The sequence below is a fragment of the Misgurnus anguillicaudatus genome, chromosome 20 (genome assembly GCF_027580225.2).
Source record: "Misgurnus anguillicaudatus chromosome 20, ASM2758022v2, whole genome shotgun sequence".
Lineage (NCBI taxonomy): Eukaryota > Metazoa > Chordata > Actinopteri > Cypriniformes > Cobitidae > Misgurnus > Misgurnus anguillicaudatus.
This window is the reverse complement of record NC_073356.2, coordinates 24,588,303-24,610,148: the sequence shown is the minus strand read 5'-3', so window position 1 is coordinate 24,610,148 and position 21,846 is coordinate 24,588,303. Positions and strand designations below refer to the sequence as shown.

Sequence of the window (21,846 nt, the reverse complement as noted above, 5' to 3'; positions counted from 1 at the left end):
TTTATTTTCAGAGTAATTGTTTTCCATACATGAATATTAACTTAATCCCTGACAATACCGCATCACGGTGTTGAATTTGTATGCATAATATTTCACATAATAACCTTTATTTTTTTGGCTTTTGTTTGGGTGTTCATGTGCCGTAATTCAAACATTTAGTCTATTCTGGGAAATAAAAACGACACTTTTGAAAAGGTTTCATGTTACTTCTGTTTTTGTATTTCAGACCGACAGACAATAAAACTGATGAAAAACCTCATAGAATTGAGAAGAAGCAGTAAAAACTTACAGTATCATTGTGGGAGCAATTCTGGCATGATCAGGTGTACTTACAGTACATTATTTAAAAGGGGACATATCATGAAAATCTGACTTTTTCAGTGTTTAAGTGCTATAATTGGGTCCTCAGTGCTTTTTTTCAACCTAGAAAATGTGAAAAAGATCAACCCAGTAACTTAGTTTTGGTAAACCATTCTCTGCAAGCATGTGAAAAAATAGCTCATTGAAATTTGGCTATCCCCTGTGATGTCAGAAGGGAATAAAACCGCCCCTTAATCTGCACTATCCAACCACACCACTGCCATTTAGTGCAGAGATAAACTCATTTGCATTTAAAAGGACACACCCAAAAAGGCACATTTTTGCTCACACCTACAAAGTGGCAATTTTAACATGTTAATATAAAATTATCTATATGGTATTTTGAGCTAAAATTTCACATATGCACTCTGGGTTCATCAAAGATTTATTTGACATCTTAAAAAAGTAATGTGAAATGTCCCCTTTAAAATGCTAATATTTTTTTGATTAGAAACTCACATACACATCTTTCCAACCTCTCTGGAGTATGGACATAGCAATAGATAAATAAATGTGTGGTCAGTTTTAATTCAACAACTTTAGGTAGTGATTTATCACTAAATAGTTAGTCTTACTGGAGAAGTAAGTTGAAGAAGATCATGTTGTCTGATTTATAACGGAAGAGTAGATTAAGTTTTAGTTTTGGTTTCGCTGTCACAATAATATAAAATCATCTTCTCACGAGGGTGCTCCACTGGACTTTATCTTTTGGAGATTTTAAAGCGTTTTTCTACCTCACTACACTACAGAGGCAATGTACTGTAACACCTTCACCACTTCTTTCATTTCACCTGAAAATGCAGGGTCACCTTGACCCGCTCGCAAAATGACACCATCAAAACTGTTCTCTGATCTCCAGAGCTTCAATTTTGACAGAGGTGTGAAATGTAGAAATGAGTTCCAAAGATAGACCAATGAGAATCTCTCGATATACTTGATTTTTTTGCGAGTCTGGATAGTAAAACAGTGAGGTGTAGATAACAACAATCAGTGCCTGAGGCTTGTCCACCCTTCCTCCTTTTTCGGAGATTAGAGAAAACATGCTTGGTTTTTATTAAGTGAGTTGGGTCCCATTATCACGGCACACTGAGGTTTTAATGCCTCTCCATGGACAGCTTGTCTGGAATTTTTTATTTGATCATCTTAACATGTCTAAAACTGTAACTGCGATGAATTTGTAATTGTGTTGTTATTATGGCCCGTTGCAAGTCGCCTTGAATGAAACGACTGCTAAATGAATAATTGTAAATGTTAATTATTACCAAATGGGTTTTAGCCCCATCTTGATGGATTGCTTGACCTTCATGGGGTCTCGAGAGTTTCGACGGTTGTAAACCTTTGCAAACCAATTAAAATATTGTAGCAACAACATTGTGCCACACATGCCTTCATTAGCTTAAAATTTGGCCATTTCATTCGGATGCATACTTGTGCAATAGCCTGGGGTTAGGAGGAGATGAGTTGTACAGTATTTCCCATATCAGTTATTAATTAGATTTGTGGTTTTACAGAAGAGAGAAGTGTTTCTCTCACTTGCTTTTATCTATTTCTCTTTACCTTCAGGTGACACTATATAGGAAATTCCCATGTTGCTCACAGTAAGCCTTCCTCTTCCAACGCTTCAGGAGGTTAAACATAAAGCTCGCTTCACTGGAATGTGCAATATGTCATGATCTCCTGCCAAAACCTCTTCCTTTGTCGGTTCATATCTATATCACAGTTCTTAGAAGCAGGTGAAAACAGCAAAAGCTTTCTAATGCAATACAGTACGCTGGCCTTTAGCTGACCTTCACTGTGGTCACGCGTTGAAAGAAAACATTTCTTCATTAAAAAGATAGCAGCTATGATGAAGGTGAGACAAAGATAAAGAGCTGGGTGGTCCAATGAACTTCAAAGCAGCTGTAGATTATGAAATCTGTGATTCAATATTTGGACTACAGTTACGAATCCACAGATGTTCAGGCAGGCAATCCATAGGTTGTCCTATTGTTGCTTTTAAAAAGTGTTAAAGGGCACCTATTGTCCGGTTCACATTTTTACATTTCCTTTGGTGTGTGAGTGTGTATTAGTACATGTTAACGATATGCAAAAGGTACAAACCCTGAAGTAAACGATGACGCGAGTTATCATCTCCAAGGTAAATCTCTTTTCTTGGACTACAACAAACACACGGATTGTTGGCAAAAGTTTACTTCCTGGGATTGGTGATGTAGATAAGACCGACATTATTATAATTCATCCCGCTTCGAACTCACAGCCTGTAAGTTAACTCCTATTAGCAACCAAATCTTTTAAACATGGTAAGGAACGTCACGTTTCCGGCTGACATTAGAGAGTGAAATCTGGAGCTACAAAAATGTATGTTTTGTTGAAAAACCCGCAAAACATTTTATTTTACTAAATACACAAAATAATGTTGTTTTTTTTACAATGAAATAAGTGCTCTTTAATGTCAGGGATTAACGTGAGCTTTAAGTCGCCACGAAACCGAAAATTATTATTTTTGCACTTATTTACTTTAAAGATGTTGTATGACGTTGCTAAAAATAACATTATTTTTGTGTATTTGGTGTAATTATTGCAAAAAATTAGCTCTGTATTTACACTTTCATGTTTTGCCCAACAAGTGAGTCATTACAGATGAACACAACTTTTATGAATTGTCATAAGTCAAAATTCGGCTTTTTATATTTCTAGTAAACATATTTACACTACAAATTAATAATATTTATATTCACCTGTGAAGATTAACTTCTTAGACAAAACGTGTAAGTGTCATAAACTTTTGTTATACACAGAGCTTATTATTTGCGCTAATTCAAAAGTCTATAGGAAAAATGAATGGGCTTGTTTTGCGTGAGAACCAGTGTCCCGCTAACTTCCGGGTTGGCCTACATCCCTGTAACACTCAATATCAGCTTCCAAAGCTACTTCTGTTCCCTTCGGACCCCAGTGCATTTTTGAGGGGGCACCAAAGCACAGAGCTTGCAAAATTATGGAAGTGTGCATCAAGTCCACGTCGACTTGTTGCGGGAGTAAACTGACTAAGCTTGACGACAAATCATTGTGTTTATTGTAGTCAAAAAAAAAAGAGATTTCAGTTGGAGATGATAACTCGCCTTATTGTAAACTTTGGCAGATTGTTAGCATGTACTAGGGGTGGGCGGTATGAGCAAAAATTCATATCAAGGTATTTTTCACTCTTCAGTCGGTATTACGGTATGTTGCCATATGAGATAAAACTTGGAGTCACACTGTAGTAAACCTTAGTTAAATTACGGACAAAATTTGTATTTTTAACCTTATGTTACTAATAAGTGAGAGACATGATTTTTTATCTTTTCCCATTTTTCCTTTAAAAGCGCAATTGTGTGGATGGGTGGACTCATCTTCTTATGCATATTGTCACTAATATGGGAAGTATGAAAATATGGAAATTAGTATGGTCATTTGCTGGTAGGCTATGTGCCTTATTACAATGTTTTACGCTACATCCAACAACTTTAAAGGTGTGTGCTGTGTATATCTTGTGTCTGTTTGATTTATAAATATACAAAGAACAAGATTTTCTTTTTGTTGTTAATATGAACATCTGATGGGAGATGCCATCTCACTTTAAATTATTATTAATCCCTGAACGCATTAATGAATGCAGTTTATTAATACAAGTTAGTTATATTAATAAATGTATTTATTGCATTTAATTGCATTTTATTTAATTAACCAGCAGATTCACATTGCCAAAAACACTCCACTCATACGTTTTTATGCGTAAATATGCACTGTGTATTGTTTAATATCCTCTCTAATTAATAAATCTGCATTAAGAAAACGAAATTTACCATTAAAGGCTGTTTTTAATGTGTTTGGTACGTTGCTTACGTTATCCGCTAAAGCACTCTGAAAGCGCTATTCATTTAACCGTTACTCCTCAACCATTTGCGCTATCAAAAAAGGAATGGTTCCTAAAAGAAGATAAATTGCACTTTTTGCCAAATTATGGTTTATTACGGTAATTTCCGTCCTCCAATCGCACCTGGAGAGCGCGTGCAGGGCGCAGTAGACAGAGCAGATCTTAGTGAAAAGGGAGTACACCGTTAAACGACTTTGAAGCAGTGAGGTAAAAAAAGCCTCCTTTATGTATAACACTTTTGACGCGCTGTTGGTGCCTTTGGACTCGACACAACCCGACTGTTTATGTTGATTTTCAATAAAGCAGTGTTGATTTTGTTCGCTTCTGGGTCCTGTTATGTTTCAGAACCTGGTAATGTATAGGTAAGCCACGGGCTTGTTTCTCGCCAAACTCGCTGATCACAACACCTGAAATATAGTCTTTGGCAGGATTTGCGTGCACTATTATGTGCATCCTCTTAAAAAAAATGATGATTAAAAATGGATTGAAGTGCGATCGGAGCCTTTCGTTTTGTGTTTCTGTGGACAACGCATCTCGGGAACGGAGGTATGACTTTTAAGACTTAGGTAAACTCCCGCGGGGTCTTAAAAAAAATAACATTCATAAAGTTAAATTTAAGTCCTAGGATGAAGATCTGGGCGTTTTAAGGCCATAGATATAACTTTCTGAAGGTTAGTTTTTTTGTAACACCCCGCGGGAACCCTGATAAGTGCAAAAATAGAATTTAAAATATGTAACGCCGGTATCAACGGTTTTGCAAAATCCATATCATGGCGTGACACAATACCGGTAATTACTATCATACCGGTTTATTGCCCACCCCTAGCATGTACTAATACAGACTAATGCTACGTACACACCAAACGCGGGGCATTGCGTTACTCGCTCTATTCGTGCGATTTAACTTTGTGTCATGCTAATTTTTCACTGGAGTTGAATATTTTTAACTTGGGCGAATACGCGTTTGAGTATTTGAATAGCATGTGTTTTCGCGACAAACAGGCCAGCCATATTGCGTCATTCTCATCGCCCCACGCAAGGATGCGTCTGATCGCATCTTTGCATTGACTCAAATCATTGAACTTGCGTCTGGTGTGAACCCACAGCTACACACCAAAAGAAATCACAAAGGAAAATAGGGGCTATTTAATTAATGTGGCATCATAATCTTTAACAGTGGCGGCCGGTAACTTTAAAATAAGTGTTTCGGAGTGTCATGTGTTGCTTGTCATTTCAAAATGTGTGTTTGTTGAGTCATGTGAACCATGTTTATCATGCGTCATGTCAAAATCCGAGCCTGCTGCACACGCGACGATAGGATTCATGATAAAAGAGACACACGTGTTCACAAAATACGCAAGACACTAACTTAACACTAAACTCTGATTACACCTGAGATTAAGCGAGCGTCTCTTTTATCATAAACCCTGCGTCTGTAGCAGGCTCATATTTTGATGCACATAAGTTTACATGACGCGCCGAACACATATTTTTAGATGACGAGGCACACATATGACAGGCTATATAGGCTACATGTTGTGAGGAGCTTTGCATCATGCGCCCTCGAAAAAGAAGTCACCGGCCACCACTGAACTTTAATTAAAAATAGTGTAAGGGTGGGGCTATTGGTGGGGCTATTGTTAGCAACACCCAACTTCATATGATCCAATTAGACAATACAACAATACAAAATGGAGTCTTCATGACGTTAGCACCATTCACTACGAATGGATGAATGACATTAGCAACAAACTATTGTTTAGCTAACTTATACTGTATAATCTTTCGTACACCTTTTGTTTTAAAAACAGTACTGTCTTCATATTTAATCTCTTTTGTGTTCCACGCCTTGTTTGTCATAATTTTTGCTGTGAGACGAAGTGGATTAACTTGTCAGATCCAATTCTGGATTTTGGCGTTCACTTGTACCGTGGCTCTGACATCTTAAAATGCTTGCTACAGATGCAAAAGCAAAGAAAATTAAGTTTTTTTTGTGATGGACAAAGTTTCGAGGCCATGTGTAAATGTGATTGACACAATGTGAGGTATTATTTCTTTTAAAATGTGTGAAAACTTCCAAGCTATCAATTGTCTCTGTAACAATCATATTACAGTATAATGCCTGTGTGATCACAACAAGAAGTTGGGCAGTCAAATGAACGTAGTGAGCCTGTGCTAGGTTGATGGGCGTGTAAAATATCTCTCATGGTGCAGAATAGCAAGCATACAGTAAGATGCATCTCCAAGCCAATGAAATTTGAGCTCGAGTAGCCCAAACAGAACTCTGGGAATACTGTCTGGGCTCTGAGCTAAATCAACTTGGCAGCAACCGAGCACAAATATTTGCAGAGAACATTTTCAACATAGAGCTTCTGCTGGCTTACACACACACACATGCGCACGCACACTCAAACACATACATTCGATAATACATTTGTGAAATGTTTAGGAATGTAGGGCCATTTTCCTCTGTCAAACTTTGTTAAGTCTGGATTGAACAAATGAGGAATTCTTATGGATTTTGGAATGGTTATGGGTGTGCTGTATTATATAAAATGAGTTTTGCTAAAACAATTAACTGGAGATTTTGGGAACAGTGGAATACCACACTTCTTACCTCACATTCAGTCTGTCTGAAGAGGCTTTGAAACAATAAAAAAACTTTTTCCTTTCATCTTTTCTCACTTGAATCCTGTCCTTTGGAAAACATCGTCATTGTAGATCTTGTCTCCAGGCACAAGCTATTGGGGGAAATGATATCCATAATAAATCATAAACTTTAATTAAACAACAAAGACTGGGCATCATATCAATAAATATGGTTTCTTTTAAGTTATTAATGAAGTCCCAGATCTCACATCATTGTCGTGTCAAAGAAATTATTATATCATTTATTTATTTAAATGTGCTTTTGGCTTTAAATCATCTCATTCTGTAATACCAGCATCTTGTGTGGTGGAAAATCTCAGCAGCTGAATACTGTACATTGGCAAAATGAAGGCATGATGTGGCACATTAAAGATTCATCTAAGAGTAAAAGCACATCCAAAGAATGGATCATACATTTCTAATTACCGCTCAGCCACATGTACACACAGTCACAGATATGCAGCCCATGGCAACCCTTTCTTTTATGCAGCACTAAATAATGCTTCCTCCCACACAAAGCCTTACAGATAAAACAGAGGGTCTTTATGAACTGATTTACTTGCATTTGAACAGGAAGTACCCATGTGCACTTACTCAATTATAGTAATGAAGGAGATACACTACTCTGTTACGAGGTATTTGTCCTAGTCTCCACAAGCATGACGAGAAGTTGGAAAAACATCAGTGTCAATGTCAAAATTTGTCTTTTGTAATGGCGCCATCTGGTGGTAAATAGCAAGTACTGGGTTTAAAGAAAAATCTTAGTGAAAACACAAACGTGTCTAAACCAGTGGTTCTCAACCTATTTTTCACTCCAAACCCCCCCATAAAGATTTTAGTTTTTTTATCTTATTTTAATGCTTTTTTTTGGTCTTTTTATGTATAATTTTAAAGGGATAGTTCGGCCAAAAACGATATTAAACTCATGATTTACTCACCCCCAAGCTGTCCATGTTGCATATGTCCATCGTTTTTCAGACAAACACATTTTCGGATATTTTAGAAAATATTTTAGATCTTTCAGTTGTAATATTACGGGGTCCAGCCATAGTCCACGACCTTCAAGTCCAAAAAAGTGCGTCCATCCTTCACAAATTAAATCCAAACGGCTCCAGGATGATAGACAGGGGTCTTATGGGGGTGGTCCGTGCGGTGTTGTTCTAGAGGTGTCCATATTTAAAATCTTGTTGGCGTAATTAACTACCTTCCGGTAGCGCCGCCATCTTAGACTCAGGAAAGAGTATTAGCGTAGTGTACGCACTTTTCTTAGTGACGTATGACAAATTCGGAGGGTGGGGGGACAGAGCAGCAGCAGAGAAACCTCTGTATGCTGCGTAAGCTCTCATCCTGAATATGATCCTGAATGCGGATGACACTAAGATGGCGGCGCTACCGGAAGGTAGTTAATTACGTTAATAAAATTTTAAATATGGATATTTCTACAACAACACCGCACGGATTACCCTCGGAAGACATTTATTTATCATCCTGGAGCCTTTTGGATTTAATTTGTGAAGGATGGACGCACTTTTTTTGGACTTGAAGGTCCTGGACTATGGCTGGACCCCGTAATATTACATTTAATCAACTGAAAGATCTAAAATATTTTCTAAAATACCCGAAAATGTGTTTGTCTAAAAAACGATGGACATATGCAACTCGGACAGCTTGGGGGTGAGTAAATCATGGGTTTAATATCGTTTTATCCCTATAAGTCATCTTAAGCCTCCCTTGGATATCTATTGAGCCCCCATCATTGATCTTTTGTTGGTGGAAGTGAGAGTAAGGTTTGAAGTTAAGTTTTGTATCTTCTATTACAATGTTGTCAGTATTTTGGAGCACAATTGTTTATGGGTATTTCTCAGATTAAGTGCCAAATTGGGTTGCTGCAATTTAAAAAAAAATTAAATTCCAAATTTGACTCATTGGTATACATCAAACTATCAGTCCTTAAGTCAGGAGCGATATTATGAGCTTGGTTGAGACCAAGATAAGGGAATTTTTTTTTTTTTTAATTATGTCAAGTAAATGTGTCTTTACCATCACATCATCGAATATATGTAAAAAAAATAAAACTTAAATGATAAATTGGTGCTTTTATAAAACATTTTGTGGAATCTAATTTATCTTGAACTTAATGAGATTTTTAATTGCAAGATGAATTATAGTCATTTACGTATCTAAATTTCTGATTCATCAATCTACCCTGGCTTGGAATATAAGCTTATTTTAAGTGAAACTTTTTAATACAGTGACCCCTAAGACTGTCCAACATTGTCAGAAATGTATAATTGTAGGATGCTTTTGTTATTTATACATAATTTATTGGCAAAATTATGTTTTGTGCTGGTAATGACTGTGCTGGTAATGACATTTTTGTCAAAAAACTAGCCCTACTAGCTAAGATGATGACTAAGCAAATGTAGCTAGCTTTCTACATGTAATGTACACCAATTTAACTATTAAAGTGATACAAATATTTCAAAAATGTTTAAAAATACAGAAATACAACAGATATGGTAATGACGCATAATAACATTATGCGTCCATGCCCAACACAAAAAATAAAGAATAGATTTACTTACTTTTCTGGACATCAAGGCATCTGTCATGCAGCTTGAAATCCACATGCTCCACTATGTCATTAGGTTACCATGGCTACCAAATAAACTTTTGATGAAGTGGGAAAGTCCCTTTATGCAGAGCGTGTTGGTAATGACAGCTAAACCATAGGACAGGTAGAAATTAAGCAAAATAAATGACAAAATACATATAATAATAATAATAATAATAATACATTTTATTTATAAAGCACTTTTCATAAAAGAATCTCAAAGTGCTACAGAGAACATATTAAACTAAACAAAAAAATGGAAAACAGGGAGTTCCCACCTGATATATAAATACTTAATCTGTGCATGTAGTTTATTAGTTCAAGTAACATTAAATACATATGCATATATTTTTATTAATTTGTGATAAATAATGTTTGAAATATGGCACAACATGTGAAAACTCTGGTAAAGGACAACACCAAAACACAGATATTATACCACAAAACACCAATAAAATGTGATAAAATTATTAGTAAGAGCAGCCATTAAAAAGTTTAGGCTTGTTTTTGTTTATAATAATTAATGGTGCTCAAATGTATTAGATTTAATTAGTTTATTTATTTAATTTAATTTTTAATAGATTTACACCCTGTGGACATAAATACATGTAGGCCCGAATTTATTTTGACAGGACACCTTCATAATCATGACATGACACATGCCATGAACATGAAGGAGATTTTATGACAACTGTTATTAAGTGTCATCTGTTCAATGATGTCATTTTTAATGCAAAGATGACATTGTTTGAGATGTCTTTGTTATGACAACTTGACATAAACCAATACATCATAACTTGTCATAAATCTGTCATAAACATGACATAGCAGAATAGTTATCAAAACATTACATTAAACTGTCATTTAAATGTCATTAAGTGTCAAATAATTTTAAATACCTTAACAAAATGCAACATGTCAAAAGATTATACTTAACTTTAAAAACGGATTAATCAAACAATTATTATACTGTTTTTCTGTTTTCATTTAATTTCAGGTGAATCTGTCTCCAAATGCAATAAAATACAATTGTATTATTATTATTGGATGATTGATTTTCTTAAACACATGGAGGAAAAAAACATTATGCACTGAAGAATATTCATGACGCTGTTACTAAACCATTTGACATGTCATGATTATGAAGGTGTCATGTCAGTCGAACACCCCTTATAATGTTCGAGTGTATGACATCATATAGCATAGAGGCCAAGGCTGTGAGCTTAAAGCTGTTGGAGACATCTGATGGATCAATAGATTTAGTTTTATCAGGCGTTGTTGATGATACAGTAATTCACTTCTTTCTGTTTAAGTGGATATGACATGGGTTCACAGCACATTTCCTATATACTCTCAGTTACCCCCAGCATGCACACGCCCTTACTCCTTTCAAACATAAAACATCCTTGGTCTTTGTATATTTGTATGTGTTTCCACACTTTCAGACCCCCTTGGGGTATTAATCCCCACCGTCAGACTCCTGCTTCCGACTCTCCCAGCAGACACAGTGTCTATAGTCACTTAGGCTTTTAGGGCCCTTAAGGGCCACATATAGATCATCGGTACAACACAAACATACTATCAAGACACCACTGTTGTCATTAGCGCTCAGATGTGTTTTGGTATTGTGAAATTGTTTGAACAGCAGTGTGTTATGTTTTTGTGCCATATGCCATTATTTTGCTTAAAGACACTGAAAAAATGAAAGGTTCAGCTTATGTAGTTTTGCATGTCACCACTAGATGGCACCCATGCATCATGTCTGCTTTTAATGGCAAGGGTAAGGGGTTTTGGAATTTATTCTCTTTTTATTTACAGGCTTCTAAGTTGTACTTTTTTGCAGAATTACAAACACTTTGGTTGCATGATTTTATATAATAATAATAATAAAGTGAGAACCAGTTGTCTCTTAAATAAAGCTGAATCTCATGTCACTATTCATGCAGTCAGTAATGAAAGAACATTTTTAAGATTTGAATGGTGTGATAAATTGAACATATTTGAATTTTATTCAAAATACTCAACTAGTTGAGTTGGCTACAGTCTTGATCTAGACTGAGATGTTATTTGTCTGGATCTGGTATTGGTCTAGATCTTATCTTAACTCAAACTCAGTGAGTGAGGAAGATCTCCAAATCTCTTCTTCTCAATACACCCACCTAGGAATTGCTTCTTTGCTCATCTTCACCATCACCTCTCCACAGATGAAACCGTGGCTGATCGATTGTTCTCCTGGGAGGTCAGAGGAGGCTATCATCCTCCTCTAGCCAATCTCTCTTTGGTGAAAAGAGGTTTCGGAGAGGAATACACTTTTAACTTTGATCATCCCGTCACGGCGCTTCTGCACGGTTACTCCTGCGAGATTAGATACCACTTACATTTGCATAATTTAGCTAAACTATTTGCAGAGCGATGCGGTGGCTTTGGAGTGAGCCGTAAAGTGCCGTTAATGTACGGGCCCCCCTATCTGTCCCTGAACTGGGCCGCTCGCGTGCCTGTCTGATGAATGGGCTTTCAAAGCCGCAGGTTTAAATTACCCCTCGAGATGACTTGGACACCACAGTACTGATAAAGAAGATCGTCTGGCCATTACGTCAGGCCCGAAACTACAGAGACTTAATCCCTAATCACAAAAGTCCTTAATCAGAGTCAGTTTCATGTCCACGGAGCGGGTATATCAATATTCCACCTCATTTGGGGCAATGTAAAACCTCTGTGACTGAGATAGCAAAGGTTTATCCGAAAGTCCGATTGCATTTGAAATTTTAAAGTAAATGTGTGTCTTTTAGGGGTGTCTGTAAGAGAGAAGTTTATATATACAGTATTTAGTCTGTGCAGTTTAGTAAGAATTAGTGTCAAAGCATAAAATGTTGATAGTCGAGGGACTTTTTTCATTACTTCACATTAGAAAGATTCATTATCTTGACCGTGGTCCATAAAACTCTTTGCTTCAGATGAAAGTCAACTGGGACGTATTTCATGGCGGTCCACTCTTTAGGTGAAGACAGACATGCAGAATAACAGCAAATGAGCTGAAATCCCAAAATTCCGCATCGGCTTACTGTTTGCTCCGACTCTGTGTATGAGTGTGTGTTTGCAGAGGCTGTGTGTGTCTGTGAGTCAAGAGACATTCATCACTGTGAGTATAGACTAAATTGTTTTATGTCTTCTGCTCTGATTCAAACCCAAACCAACGTGGCACGTAAACTAACAAGCGTGCAAATCAGCTTCGAATCAGACAGAGGTCAAGCGATTAATCAGCACTATTATCACCTAAATCATTTTTAATAGTAAATAATGACATCACTATATTCGTATCAAATATTGTAGTTGGTTTACAGTTGTGAACAAACTTGCAAGTGCAAACTTTATTTTCCGGTTACAACTGGCAGATAAGGAAGGCACGCCATAACTCAGAGGTTAATAAGGTACCAAACGGAAAGGTTACTCGGTTAGCCGAGCGCTTATCACGGTAAGCCGTGGCATTCTTTACATGTGTTACCGCATAAATGAGGCTCTTCTGGCTGAAGTACGAGCAGTGCTTGTGCTCAGTGAACCCATGAACCTGCTATCAGCTGCACATTCCTGTCAATAGTGTAAGACACTGAAGTACTTTCTATGAACATAAAGGACTTAAGAATAAGCGTTATTCGAACCTGTTACGGTCAAAGGTATAGAAGGTCTGTAATTAGAGAGTGAAAAAATATGGCAGAAACCACATTTTTTGACGTTCCTTAAAAACGTCCCTTTAAGAGGAATCTAAAGGTGTGTGCACACCAAAAGCAAAGCGATACATATTGCATAAAGCCCAATTTATAATTCTGCGTCGATGTACGCAGACATGCGTCTCTCCAAAAATGTAACAACCCTGTGATTAGTTTGCTAGAACCCCTCCCGTCAAGTAACAAAAAAATCGAATGTAAAAAGTGAAAGTTGGATCTACTTTAACGTGAATTTTAAGTTGAATTATTTATTTTATTTTAGGTGTTACCAATTGAAGTAATTATTTTTAAGTATAATTTTCACTTTTTACAGTGGATGCATTTCTCCTTGCGACGGTACAAAACAAAGATAAGCAGCTATATTTAAAGGCGGGATGGATGATCTCTGAAAGCCAATGTTGATGTTTGAAATCACCTAAACAAACGCCCCAACCCCAATAGAATCTGGACCTTCTTTTGATAGACCTGCCCCACACATATACAACCCAGGCAATGATGTTGGTTAGTAGACACGCCCCTTATTGCTGACTGGCTACAAGTGTGTTTTGGTACTCAGCCTGACTCCCTTTTCCAAAGTGTTTTTCAAAAATCATGCACCCCGCCTTTAACAACTCAACCGGCAAAAAGGCGCTGTCTATTTACATCCATCACTGCTGATGGTTCTCCAACAACTTATATACCCCAATAGTATTTATACATATAAATATATATGTATCTCTCAGGGGTTTTTCTCCTCCTAGGAGTTTTCCCTGTGGACTAGCCAGGAGGGTTTTTCCTCCTAGGGGTTTTTTCATCCCCCGGAGAGTCCGCCACCTTTGGCTTAACTTACTACTTTACTGTATACGTTACATTATAACTACGCTCTCTTTCCTATGCTTTTCCTATTAATGTAAAGCTGCTTTGCAACAATTAACAATTGTGAAAAATGCTATATAAATAAAATTGAATTGAATTGAATTGAACTTACACAACAACCTGTATTTTCTTCGGCTTTTGCCTTGATACCGTAACATGCCCTTGGACTTTGGCATATTAGCATGTGTAATTGCACGTTGACACGAACAACGATGCAGAAGTATAAATGAAAACTGATGTGTAACCGTGATGTGTATGGCATAGAGGCTTAGTTCCTACGCAGAAGTATAAATGGCACTTTACTCTTTCTAGATTGCTTGCAGGAGTTTCTCCCATCACTCGCAAGAATAAAATGTTGTGTAATGAGAAGTTTTTACGCACAATAATGCACTGAAAAACTTCTGGACATCGGTTGCACATAATTAAATTAAGTTTTCTTAAAATGAAATTATTTAAAAAATAATTTAATAAAAAAATCTTGATTCAATAATGTTGAACTGGTGTACATAGTTAAATTACATAGATCCAATAATTTGTTTTAAGAAAAATCATTTTAAGAAAACTTCATGTGCAACCAGAGATTTTTTCAGTGTTCTATTTTCTGATACAACCGGATGTGTCAGAACGAATGCGTCAACCAACTCATGCAACAAGGCATCATGCGAATTTCCCTCTTGTTGAAATTATCCAACTTGCGTAAAAGACGCAATTCAGGCAATCTTTTCACCCAATTTGCATCATTCGCATCACTTGAATTTGTTTCTATTTGCTTCTTGACGTTGACTCTGTATGTAATCTAGTTGATCAAATTCAATTTGCTTTCGGTGTACACACACCATTAAAGTCCCTTAAACAAGACTCCTCTAAAGGAATTCTGTGAAAACCGTTTGATGATTATTTCCTGGAATAAGCAGAACTTCTAAGCGCTCCATAGGGAGTGTTCCTACTGTAGATGTCATTTTACACATTGTTTGTAAAAAGTGAAATACAACTGTTTATTTGAATACTTTTAAGCTACTGCAAGTGTGAGAGAATTCAAACCAAAATTTAGGCAGTCAGTTTGCTTTTCAAAATACTGAAAAGCTAAACTAACAAAACACTAGGCACAATGTTTACATGTAAGTCTAACATCAGTTTCCTGTTTCCATAGTGTTTGGTTTGTCCTTTGATAGACCTAAAATTCATGCGTTTCAGTCAATCAAAACTACACGGTAGAAATTACATAATAATACAGTTAAAAACTAAAATACGTTATGTTCCTGTAACTTAATTGGTAGATTATTGTGTTAGTAGTGTGAAGAAACCCCTGGGAACTCAGGGGAACTGACAAAAGGTACACTTTTAAAAAAGTGCTATAAAATGATCAAGTGATACCTATAAGAAACATTTCTGGTTCCCCAAAAATTAAGACCCAAATGGTTCTTCTATGGCATTGTGTAGCATCTTTATCTTTAAATTTTCAATATTTTACTATGTTCTTACCTCAACTTAGACGAATTAATACATACCTATATATTTCCAATGTGTGCACTTTTAATCTTTGTACAGCGCCTTGTGAATGTGTTAGCATTTAGCCTAGCCCCATTCATTCCTTAGGATCCAAACAGGGATGATTTTAGAAGCCACCAAACACTTCCAAGTTTTTCCTATTTAAAGACTGTTACATGAGTAGTTACACAAGTAAGTTTGAGGGCACAAAATAAAACTTTTGTTTGGAGCCATAGGAATGAATGGGGCTAGGCTAAATGCTAACACATTCGAGAAGCACTGTACAAAGATTAAAAGTGCACACATTGAAAAAAGAAAGGTATGTATTAATTAATTTAAGTTGAGGTAAGAGCATAGTAAAATATTGAAAACGGTTTTCCTTTAAGAGTGTACCCCTTGTACCGTATGGTCAATAGCTTTGGATAAAAGCTTCTGCCAAATGCATAATTGTATGAAAAATATAAAGAATATGTAAATAATATACTGGCTAAGCAAGCATAAGACTTCATGTGCTATTTTGAGCATGTTATCATTGCTCTTCTGAAGTTGCATTTGTCCTGGAACAGTATTTGCTTGCTCAAGTAAATGTTCTGAAAGCAATTGTGCTCTTAAAGTAAAGATTAAGATGATTGAACATGTGCCAGGAAAGCTAACACATGCTGGCAATCATTTTGAATTAGGTTACAGTATATTCAAACCATTGACTAATACAATGAAGATGGCTGACATGGCCATACACTGTAAGTTCAATGTAGCCTACATTCAATAAATGACATTTAAGAAACAGTGCCAGACAACACAGTCCTCATTAACATCTAAAGCTCCTAAGCGGAACGCACGTCCGTGATCAGTTTAATGTTTCTGCTGAGGGACCTCAGGAGTCTGGAAACCATTTCTGGCCTCTATCTCCAGATAACAATGTAAGTACTACACCTCTGACACTTCCCAGAGAGCAGGTTTTCCCCAAACCACACAAAGACTCCATTCACAGTTGAAATGAAAATACAGATTCTGAGCAGATGCCCGGGATAGAAGATGAAAAAGACTTCTCATCGTCTGATTTGGTGAGGTCCCTAAAGGAATGTCTTCGTGTTGATTGGCATTTGTTAAATTACAAATTAATGTTATATTTGTTAAGTCTGTCATTTAAAGGCTTAGTTTAGGTTTTAAGTGCAACTTCATTTATAAGATGTCACATGCCATATGCATACAGACACATATTTACCCTGCACAGCAGGATTTCTCCCATATAATGATGTCACATAGACGGTTATGTGCTGACTGATGCCAAAGTAAACAGTCTGTAACTAAGGGCGAACATGTCACTAGACAACAGACCCAGGTTCAATTGGAGGAATCCCTGATGAATTGCCCATAATGCACTGCATATGGGAGCAATACAGCATAATTACAAAAATGAGGATGCATCATTTCCTGGATTTGCAGAGCGTTTGTCAGACACGAGCTCTGTCAAAACAGTCACCATTAATTGTGACAAATTGGTTATTGAAGTTTTCTTAGAAGGTGGGACTTGACCGCTTCTTGTTCTGTGTGAACACAATTACGTTATAGTGAGAAATTACAGCAAATCGGAAAAGTGTTTAATGCCTGGCTGATATCAAAACTGTCTGTGCCAATATTTGAAAATAATTTTGTTAAGGGATTATGTGCTGTCATTCAAACCTTTTGAACAAAGATCCTGTCCGCAGAGGCGGTCTTAACATAGAGGCATAAGTAGGCGGCTGCTTGGGGCCCCCTACCAGCGGTCATATTAGGGGGGCCCCCAACCAACCTAATAAATAAATAAAACCCTTTTCATCATGAACACTTCAAAAGCATTGTAAATTGTATTAATATTCTAAAGAAATACATTGAAATAGTAATTAAAATGTCCAGTTCATGTTTTTCTGTCACTACACACATACACCCCTTTCTTTCACAGTGAAATGGACTTGTCCGTAACGGTGCGGTCTGCGCGGGGCGAAAGATATACACGGAGTGACAGGAGGATTGGGAAAGTACACGAACAGAGACAAATCAAGACAAATATAAACGCGAAAATGGGCCTTGGTGAGTCAACCACCTAGTTCTGCTAATAGCCTTAGCCCTACACTGATAAAAATTATTTTGTGGTGAAGTAAATAACGTTACTACAGAAAAACAGATTTAACCCTTATGTTATGTTGGGGATGTTTTCGTCCACTATGGGGTGCTGTTGAGTCTTAATTTGGCCACAATTTGGTCTTAAGTCTTTCGCCGCCAGCATTTTTCATGATTTTCACAAAAGTTTAATGCCTTCCAGAAAATGCTTCTTTTTAAATATATAAACATACAATATATTAAATAAAAGAACAGACCCTCTGCTTTCAAACAACATTTATGTTTTATCCTACCTTCAAGTGTTCTGTTTTTATCACCTCTCAAATATGTGTAGGTTTCATCAAAAACACCAAATTTTGAGCAAAAAGCTGAGATAATTCCATTTTTGTGAAGGACTTTTCATAGAGATCAGATGCAGAGCGATCTTTAAAACATACACGGACATACAGCTGTTTGCCCTAGGGCAATACTTACGGGTTTTATAAGTTGCGAAAGAGTGCCCCCTGGTGGTAATAGCGGTATTGCAGATTGACGAGATAACTCGTCAATGGCGGGGAAAGAGTTAATTTGGTTTCAGCAAAAAGAATGATTTTTGGTGACAAATCTTATTTTAACACATATTTTGGGAAAATGCTTTGAAAATTTTTCAAAAACGAAAAAAGTTTAATTCTCTTTTATAGATCGGGTGGGGCCCCCCATACATACCTTCGCCTTGGGCCCCCAATTTGCTAAATCCGCCACTGCCTGTCCTGTGCATAGGGTGCACAAATCCATACCTGCAACAAAAATATAGGATCTAATAAAATACCCCTGGAAGTGTCAAACACTTATGCAACACATTTGAAACTACTAAAAGAGTATTAAATTCGTAATGCCATTAACCTTTTCAAGGGTGACGTCTAGATTATGCATTTTATCTGCATTGGCCATACACATACAGTACAGTCTTTAAAGGGGGAGCAGGGTTTTCGGTAAAGGACCTAATCTCCTTTCACACACTGTAAACCTATTTTTGATTTATCTTATCTCTTTCTCCGAGTCTATATGCTTCTCTTATTTAGCCTTGTCCTTCAAGTTAATCTATGCGCGTTTCTGTGCCAAGTTTCATTGTCTTTAAATGTAACAACATTATGTGTTTATGTGTAATATAGCATTTAACTAGCTTATTCTCTTTAACATCATTCCTGTGAAAACCTATAAATAAACCAATGCTTTAGTCCAAGGACAAAAGCAATAGTTAAAAATACATTTTGTGTTTTACTTAATTGAATTTGATTGATGAATGCGTTCCGGTTTCATACTGTATGATACAAAAGAAAGAATTTGGATAGCTTGATACACTAGTAGTCACTTTATCACCAATCTTATCAGCATTGGCCTGGTCCAAGAAGTTTCTCTGCAGACTCAAATTTCTCTATGACTGGCAGGGAACTTAATATCAGTCATTTTTTATTTTAAAACGCTTGATTTAAAGTAAACAAGTTATGGATATGTACAAGATTACGCCATGTTATTTTGTGCAAGTCTGTCAACAAATGCATGTTTTCATTTGTCCGTACTTTAAAGCAAAAGCAATAAAATCAGTTCTAATAATAGTTTTTTAGTAATGTTGTCTAAAAGTTCACAAACCCTAAAATATTTACAAAGCCAGTTGAAATTGCACCCAGCACACACATAGCCACGATAAACCCTTTTATCTGCTCTAATGGAGATGAGGTTTAGCTGTGTGAATCCAGTCCTTTGTTTGCATAATCTAAATTCAGAGGAGCGCTCCACAACTCCCAATAGCCATTTAAAGCTTTTCAGGTCTGCGTTATGTAGAGGAGCCACATTGGATGCTGGGAATTACAGCCAGGGTTCACTGCCAACTGGGTGAGAGTCCATAAGGCCTCATGACCTCTGCACAAAAAAGAGCATGTAAACAAGAGACGTCCAACAACCCATTTCAGTCATCTCTGATTTAACACCTGAAAAATCCTGCAGTGCATCTCGGTCTTAATATTAAATGTGCACAATTTTGCACTTTGCACGCCATCTCTAATATAACCCCTGCAATGCATCGGGCTTAAAGTGGACATGTTATGAGACTTCTTTAAGATGTAAAATAAATCTTTGGTGTCCCCAGAGTACGTATGTGAAGTTTTAGCTTAAAATACCTCACAGATAATTTATTATAACATGTTAAAGTTGCCACTTTGTAGGTGTGAGCAAAATAAGTTGTTTTGGGGTGTGTCTTTTAAAATGCAAATGAGCTGATGAAATGCAAACACTGATCACCATAATGGTGGTTTGTTGAAATTGAAACTCAGTTATTTTCTCCCTCTCTGCACTAAATGGCAGGGCCGTGGATGGATAGTGCAGATTAAGGGGAAATATTATTATTACAATAAGATCCCCTTGTGATGTCCAAATTTCAATTACCTATATTTTTCACATGCTTGCAGAGCTACCCATTCTCACCAAGATGTGTACAAATGACACGCAGTGTGATTATCGTGCAATAGATACGCCAAATTCCGCTTTTGCGTGCATATGATACGCCAGTCCTTCCCATTCACTTATATGGCGAAACATTTCATGTCATTTTATTTATTGTTTTCTCATTTGTTTTCTGTTTTTTAAACCATTTTCGCTTGGGTTTAGGGTTAGATTTCACATTTGTTTAAGCAGGTTATTAAATATACAGGTTTCTCCAAGGTCGCTTGGAGTTGGGGTTAGAGATGGGGTTTGGTTTAGGATGACATTTTTAATATAAAAAAAAGTTGTACTAACTCTAAACCCAAGCGACAATGGTAAAAAAACAGAAAACAAATGAGAAAATAAATAAACGACACGAAACGATTTGCCATATAAGTGAATGGGAAGGACTGGCGTATCATTTGCACGCTTTTTGGTGAGAATGGGTTGTGCAGTGAATGGTTTACTCTGCTCTTATTCGTTATTTGACACATGTATATACTAGGGCTGTCAATAGATTAAAAAAATTAATCTAGATTAATCGCATGATTTCATGAGTTAACTGCGATTAATCGCAAATTAATCGCACATTTTTATCCATTCTAAATTTATCCTAATTTAACACTTTTCAGGTTTTTAATATTCTAATCATATATACATATATAGATGCTTTATGCAAATGTATGTTAACAACAGCCTGTTTACATTTTAACAGAATCACCAGCCATTGTTTTGTATATGAATTTTCCTTTCAGAAGATTTTTCTTTCTCCATTTTTGTTTGCTGCTGCATCATTTGTGACCTGTGCTGGCAAGTTGAGTCGGAATTAGCAAATTAAAAAAAAATAATTGTTCATATTTTGACATTCTCTATTAAAACATAGAACAACCCTGCTGAAAAAAACAGCATACCAGCAAGACCAGCATATGTTGTGTTTTGGTGCTGGTTTGCTAGTGAAAACCAGCTAAACCAGCATCAGCACCAGCATTAGCACCAGCTAAACCAGCATCAAACCAGCATTAGCACCAGCCAAACCAGCATTAGCACCAGCTAAACCAGCATTAGCACCAGCATCCCCTGCTGGTCATACCAGCATATGTTGTGTTTTGGTGCTGGTATGCTGGTGACCACCAGCTAAACCAGCATAGACCAGCATAATTCCCATGCTGGTCCATGCTGGTGTGATGCTGTTTCTTTCAGCAGGGAATGCATGATTTGTTGAAATATAACAAAATATGACAGAACTACACGTGTTTGAAGTTGAAAGAGTCAAATTACCACAAAAATTTCCACATCCATACATTATATTACCACATCAATACCTTAAAATCAGTGGTAAAACTAATAGATTTAGCACACACAAAGCAAAAACATCATCAATGTATGTTCAACTTTTTTTCCTTTTGTTTGATTGACATTGAGACAGACTGCTTAAAATCTAAGTGATCTAATATAATGTTACACATCAGATAGTTTTACCCAACAGTTAACCAAACATTTACTTAAAACATAACAGATTATAGAGCCTACCTGCGTGAATTCTTATCAAAACAGATATTTGTAAAACTTTAATTTTGTGTAGATGTCTATATATCCGGGTCGCGCACTCGCGCGTCTGTGTTCACGCGCTTCAGATATCAGTCAGTCAGCGTGAGGGGATCGCTTTTGAGTCTTGTCGCTCTTAATAA

At 36.6% G+C, this 21,846-nt stretch overlaps 1 protein-coding gene across 2 annotated transcripts in view; it reads left to right on the top strand.

Annotated features, from left to right (window-relative positions):
- The window catches only part of angpt1 (angiopoietin 1), a 202,829-nt gene that overhangs the window by 92,615 nt on the left and 88,368 nt on the right, over nucleotides 1-21,846 (top strand). Inside the window, exon 1 of one of the 2 annotated variants that reach the window (XM_055220299.2) lies at nucleotides 17,650-17,671. The exons of the other annotated variant lie outside the window; for it this stretch is intronic. The gene's annotated coding sequence lies outside the window, so the exon portion shown is untranslated. Of the gene's footprint in view, nucleotides 1-17,649; nucleotides 17,672-21,846 lie in introns of those variants that run through there. 2 annotated transcript variants of the gene reach the window in all.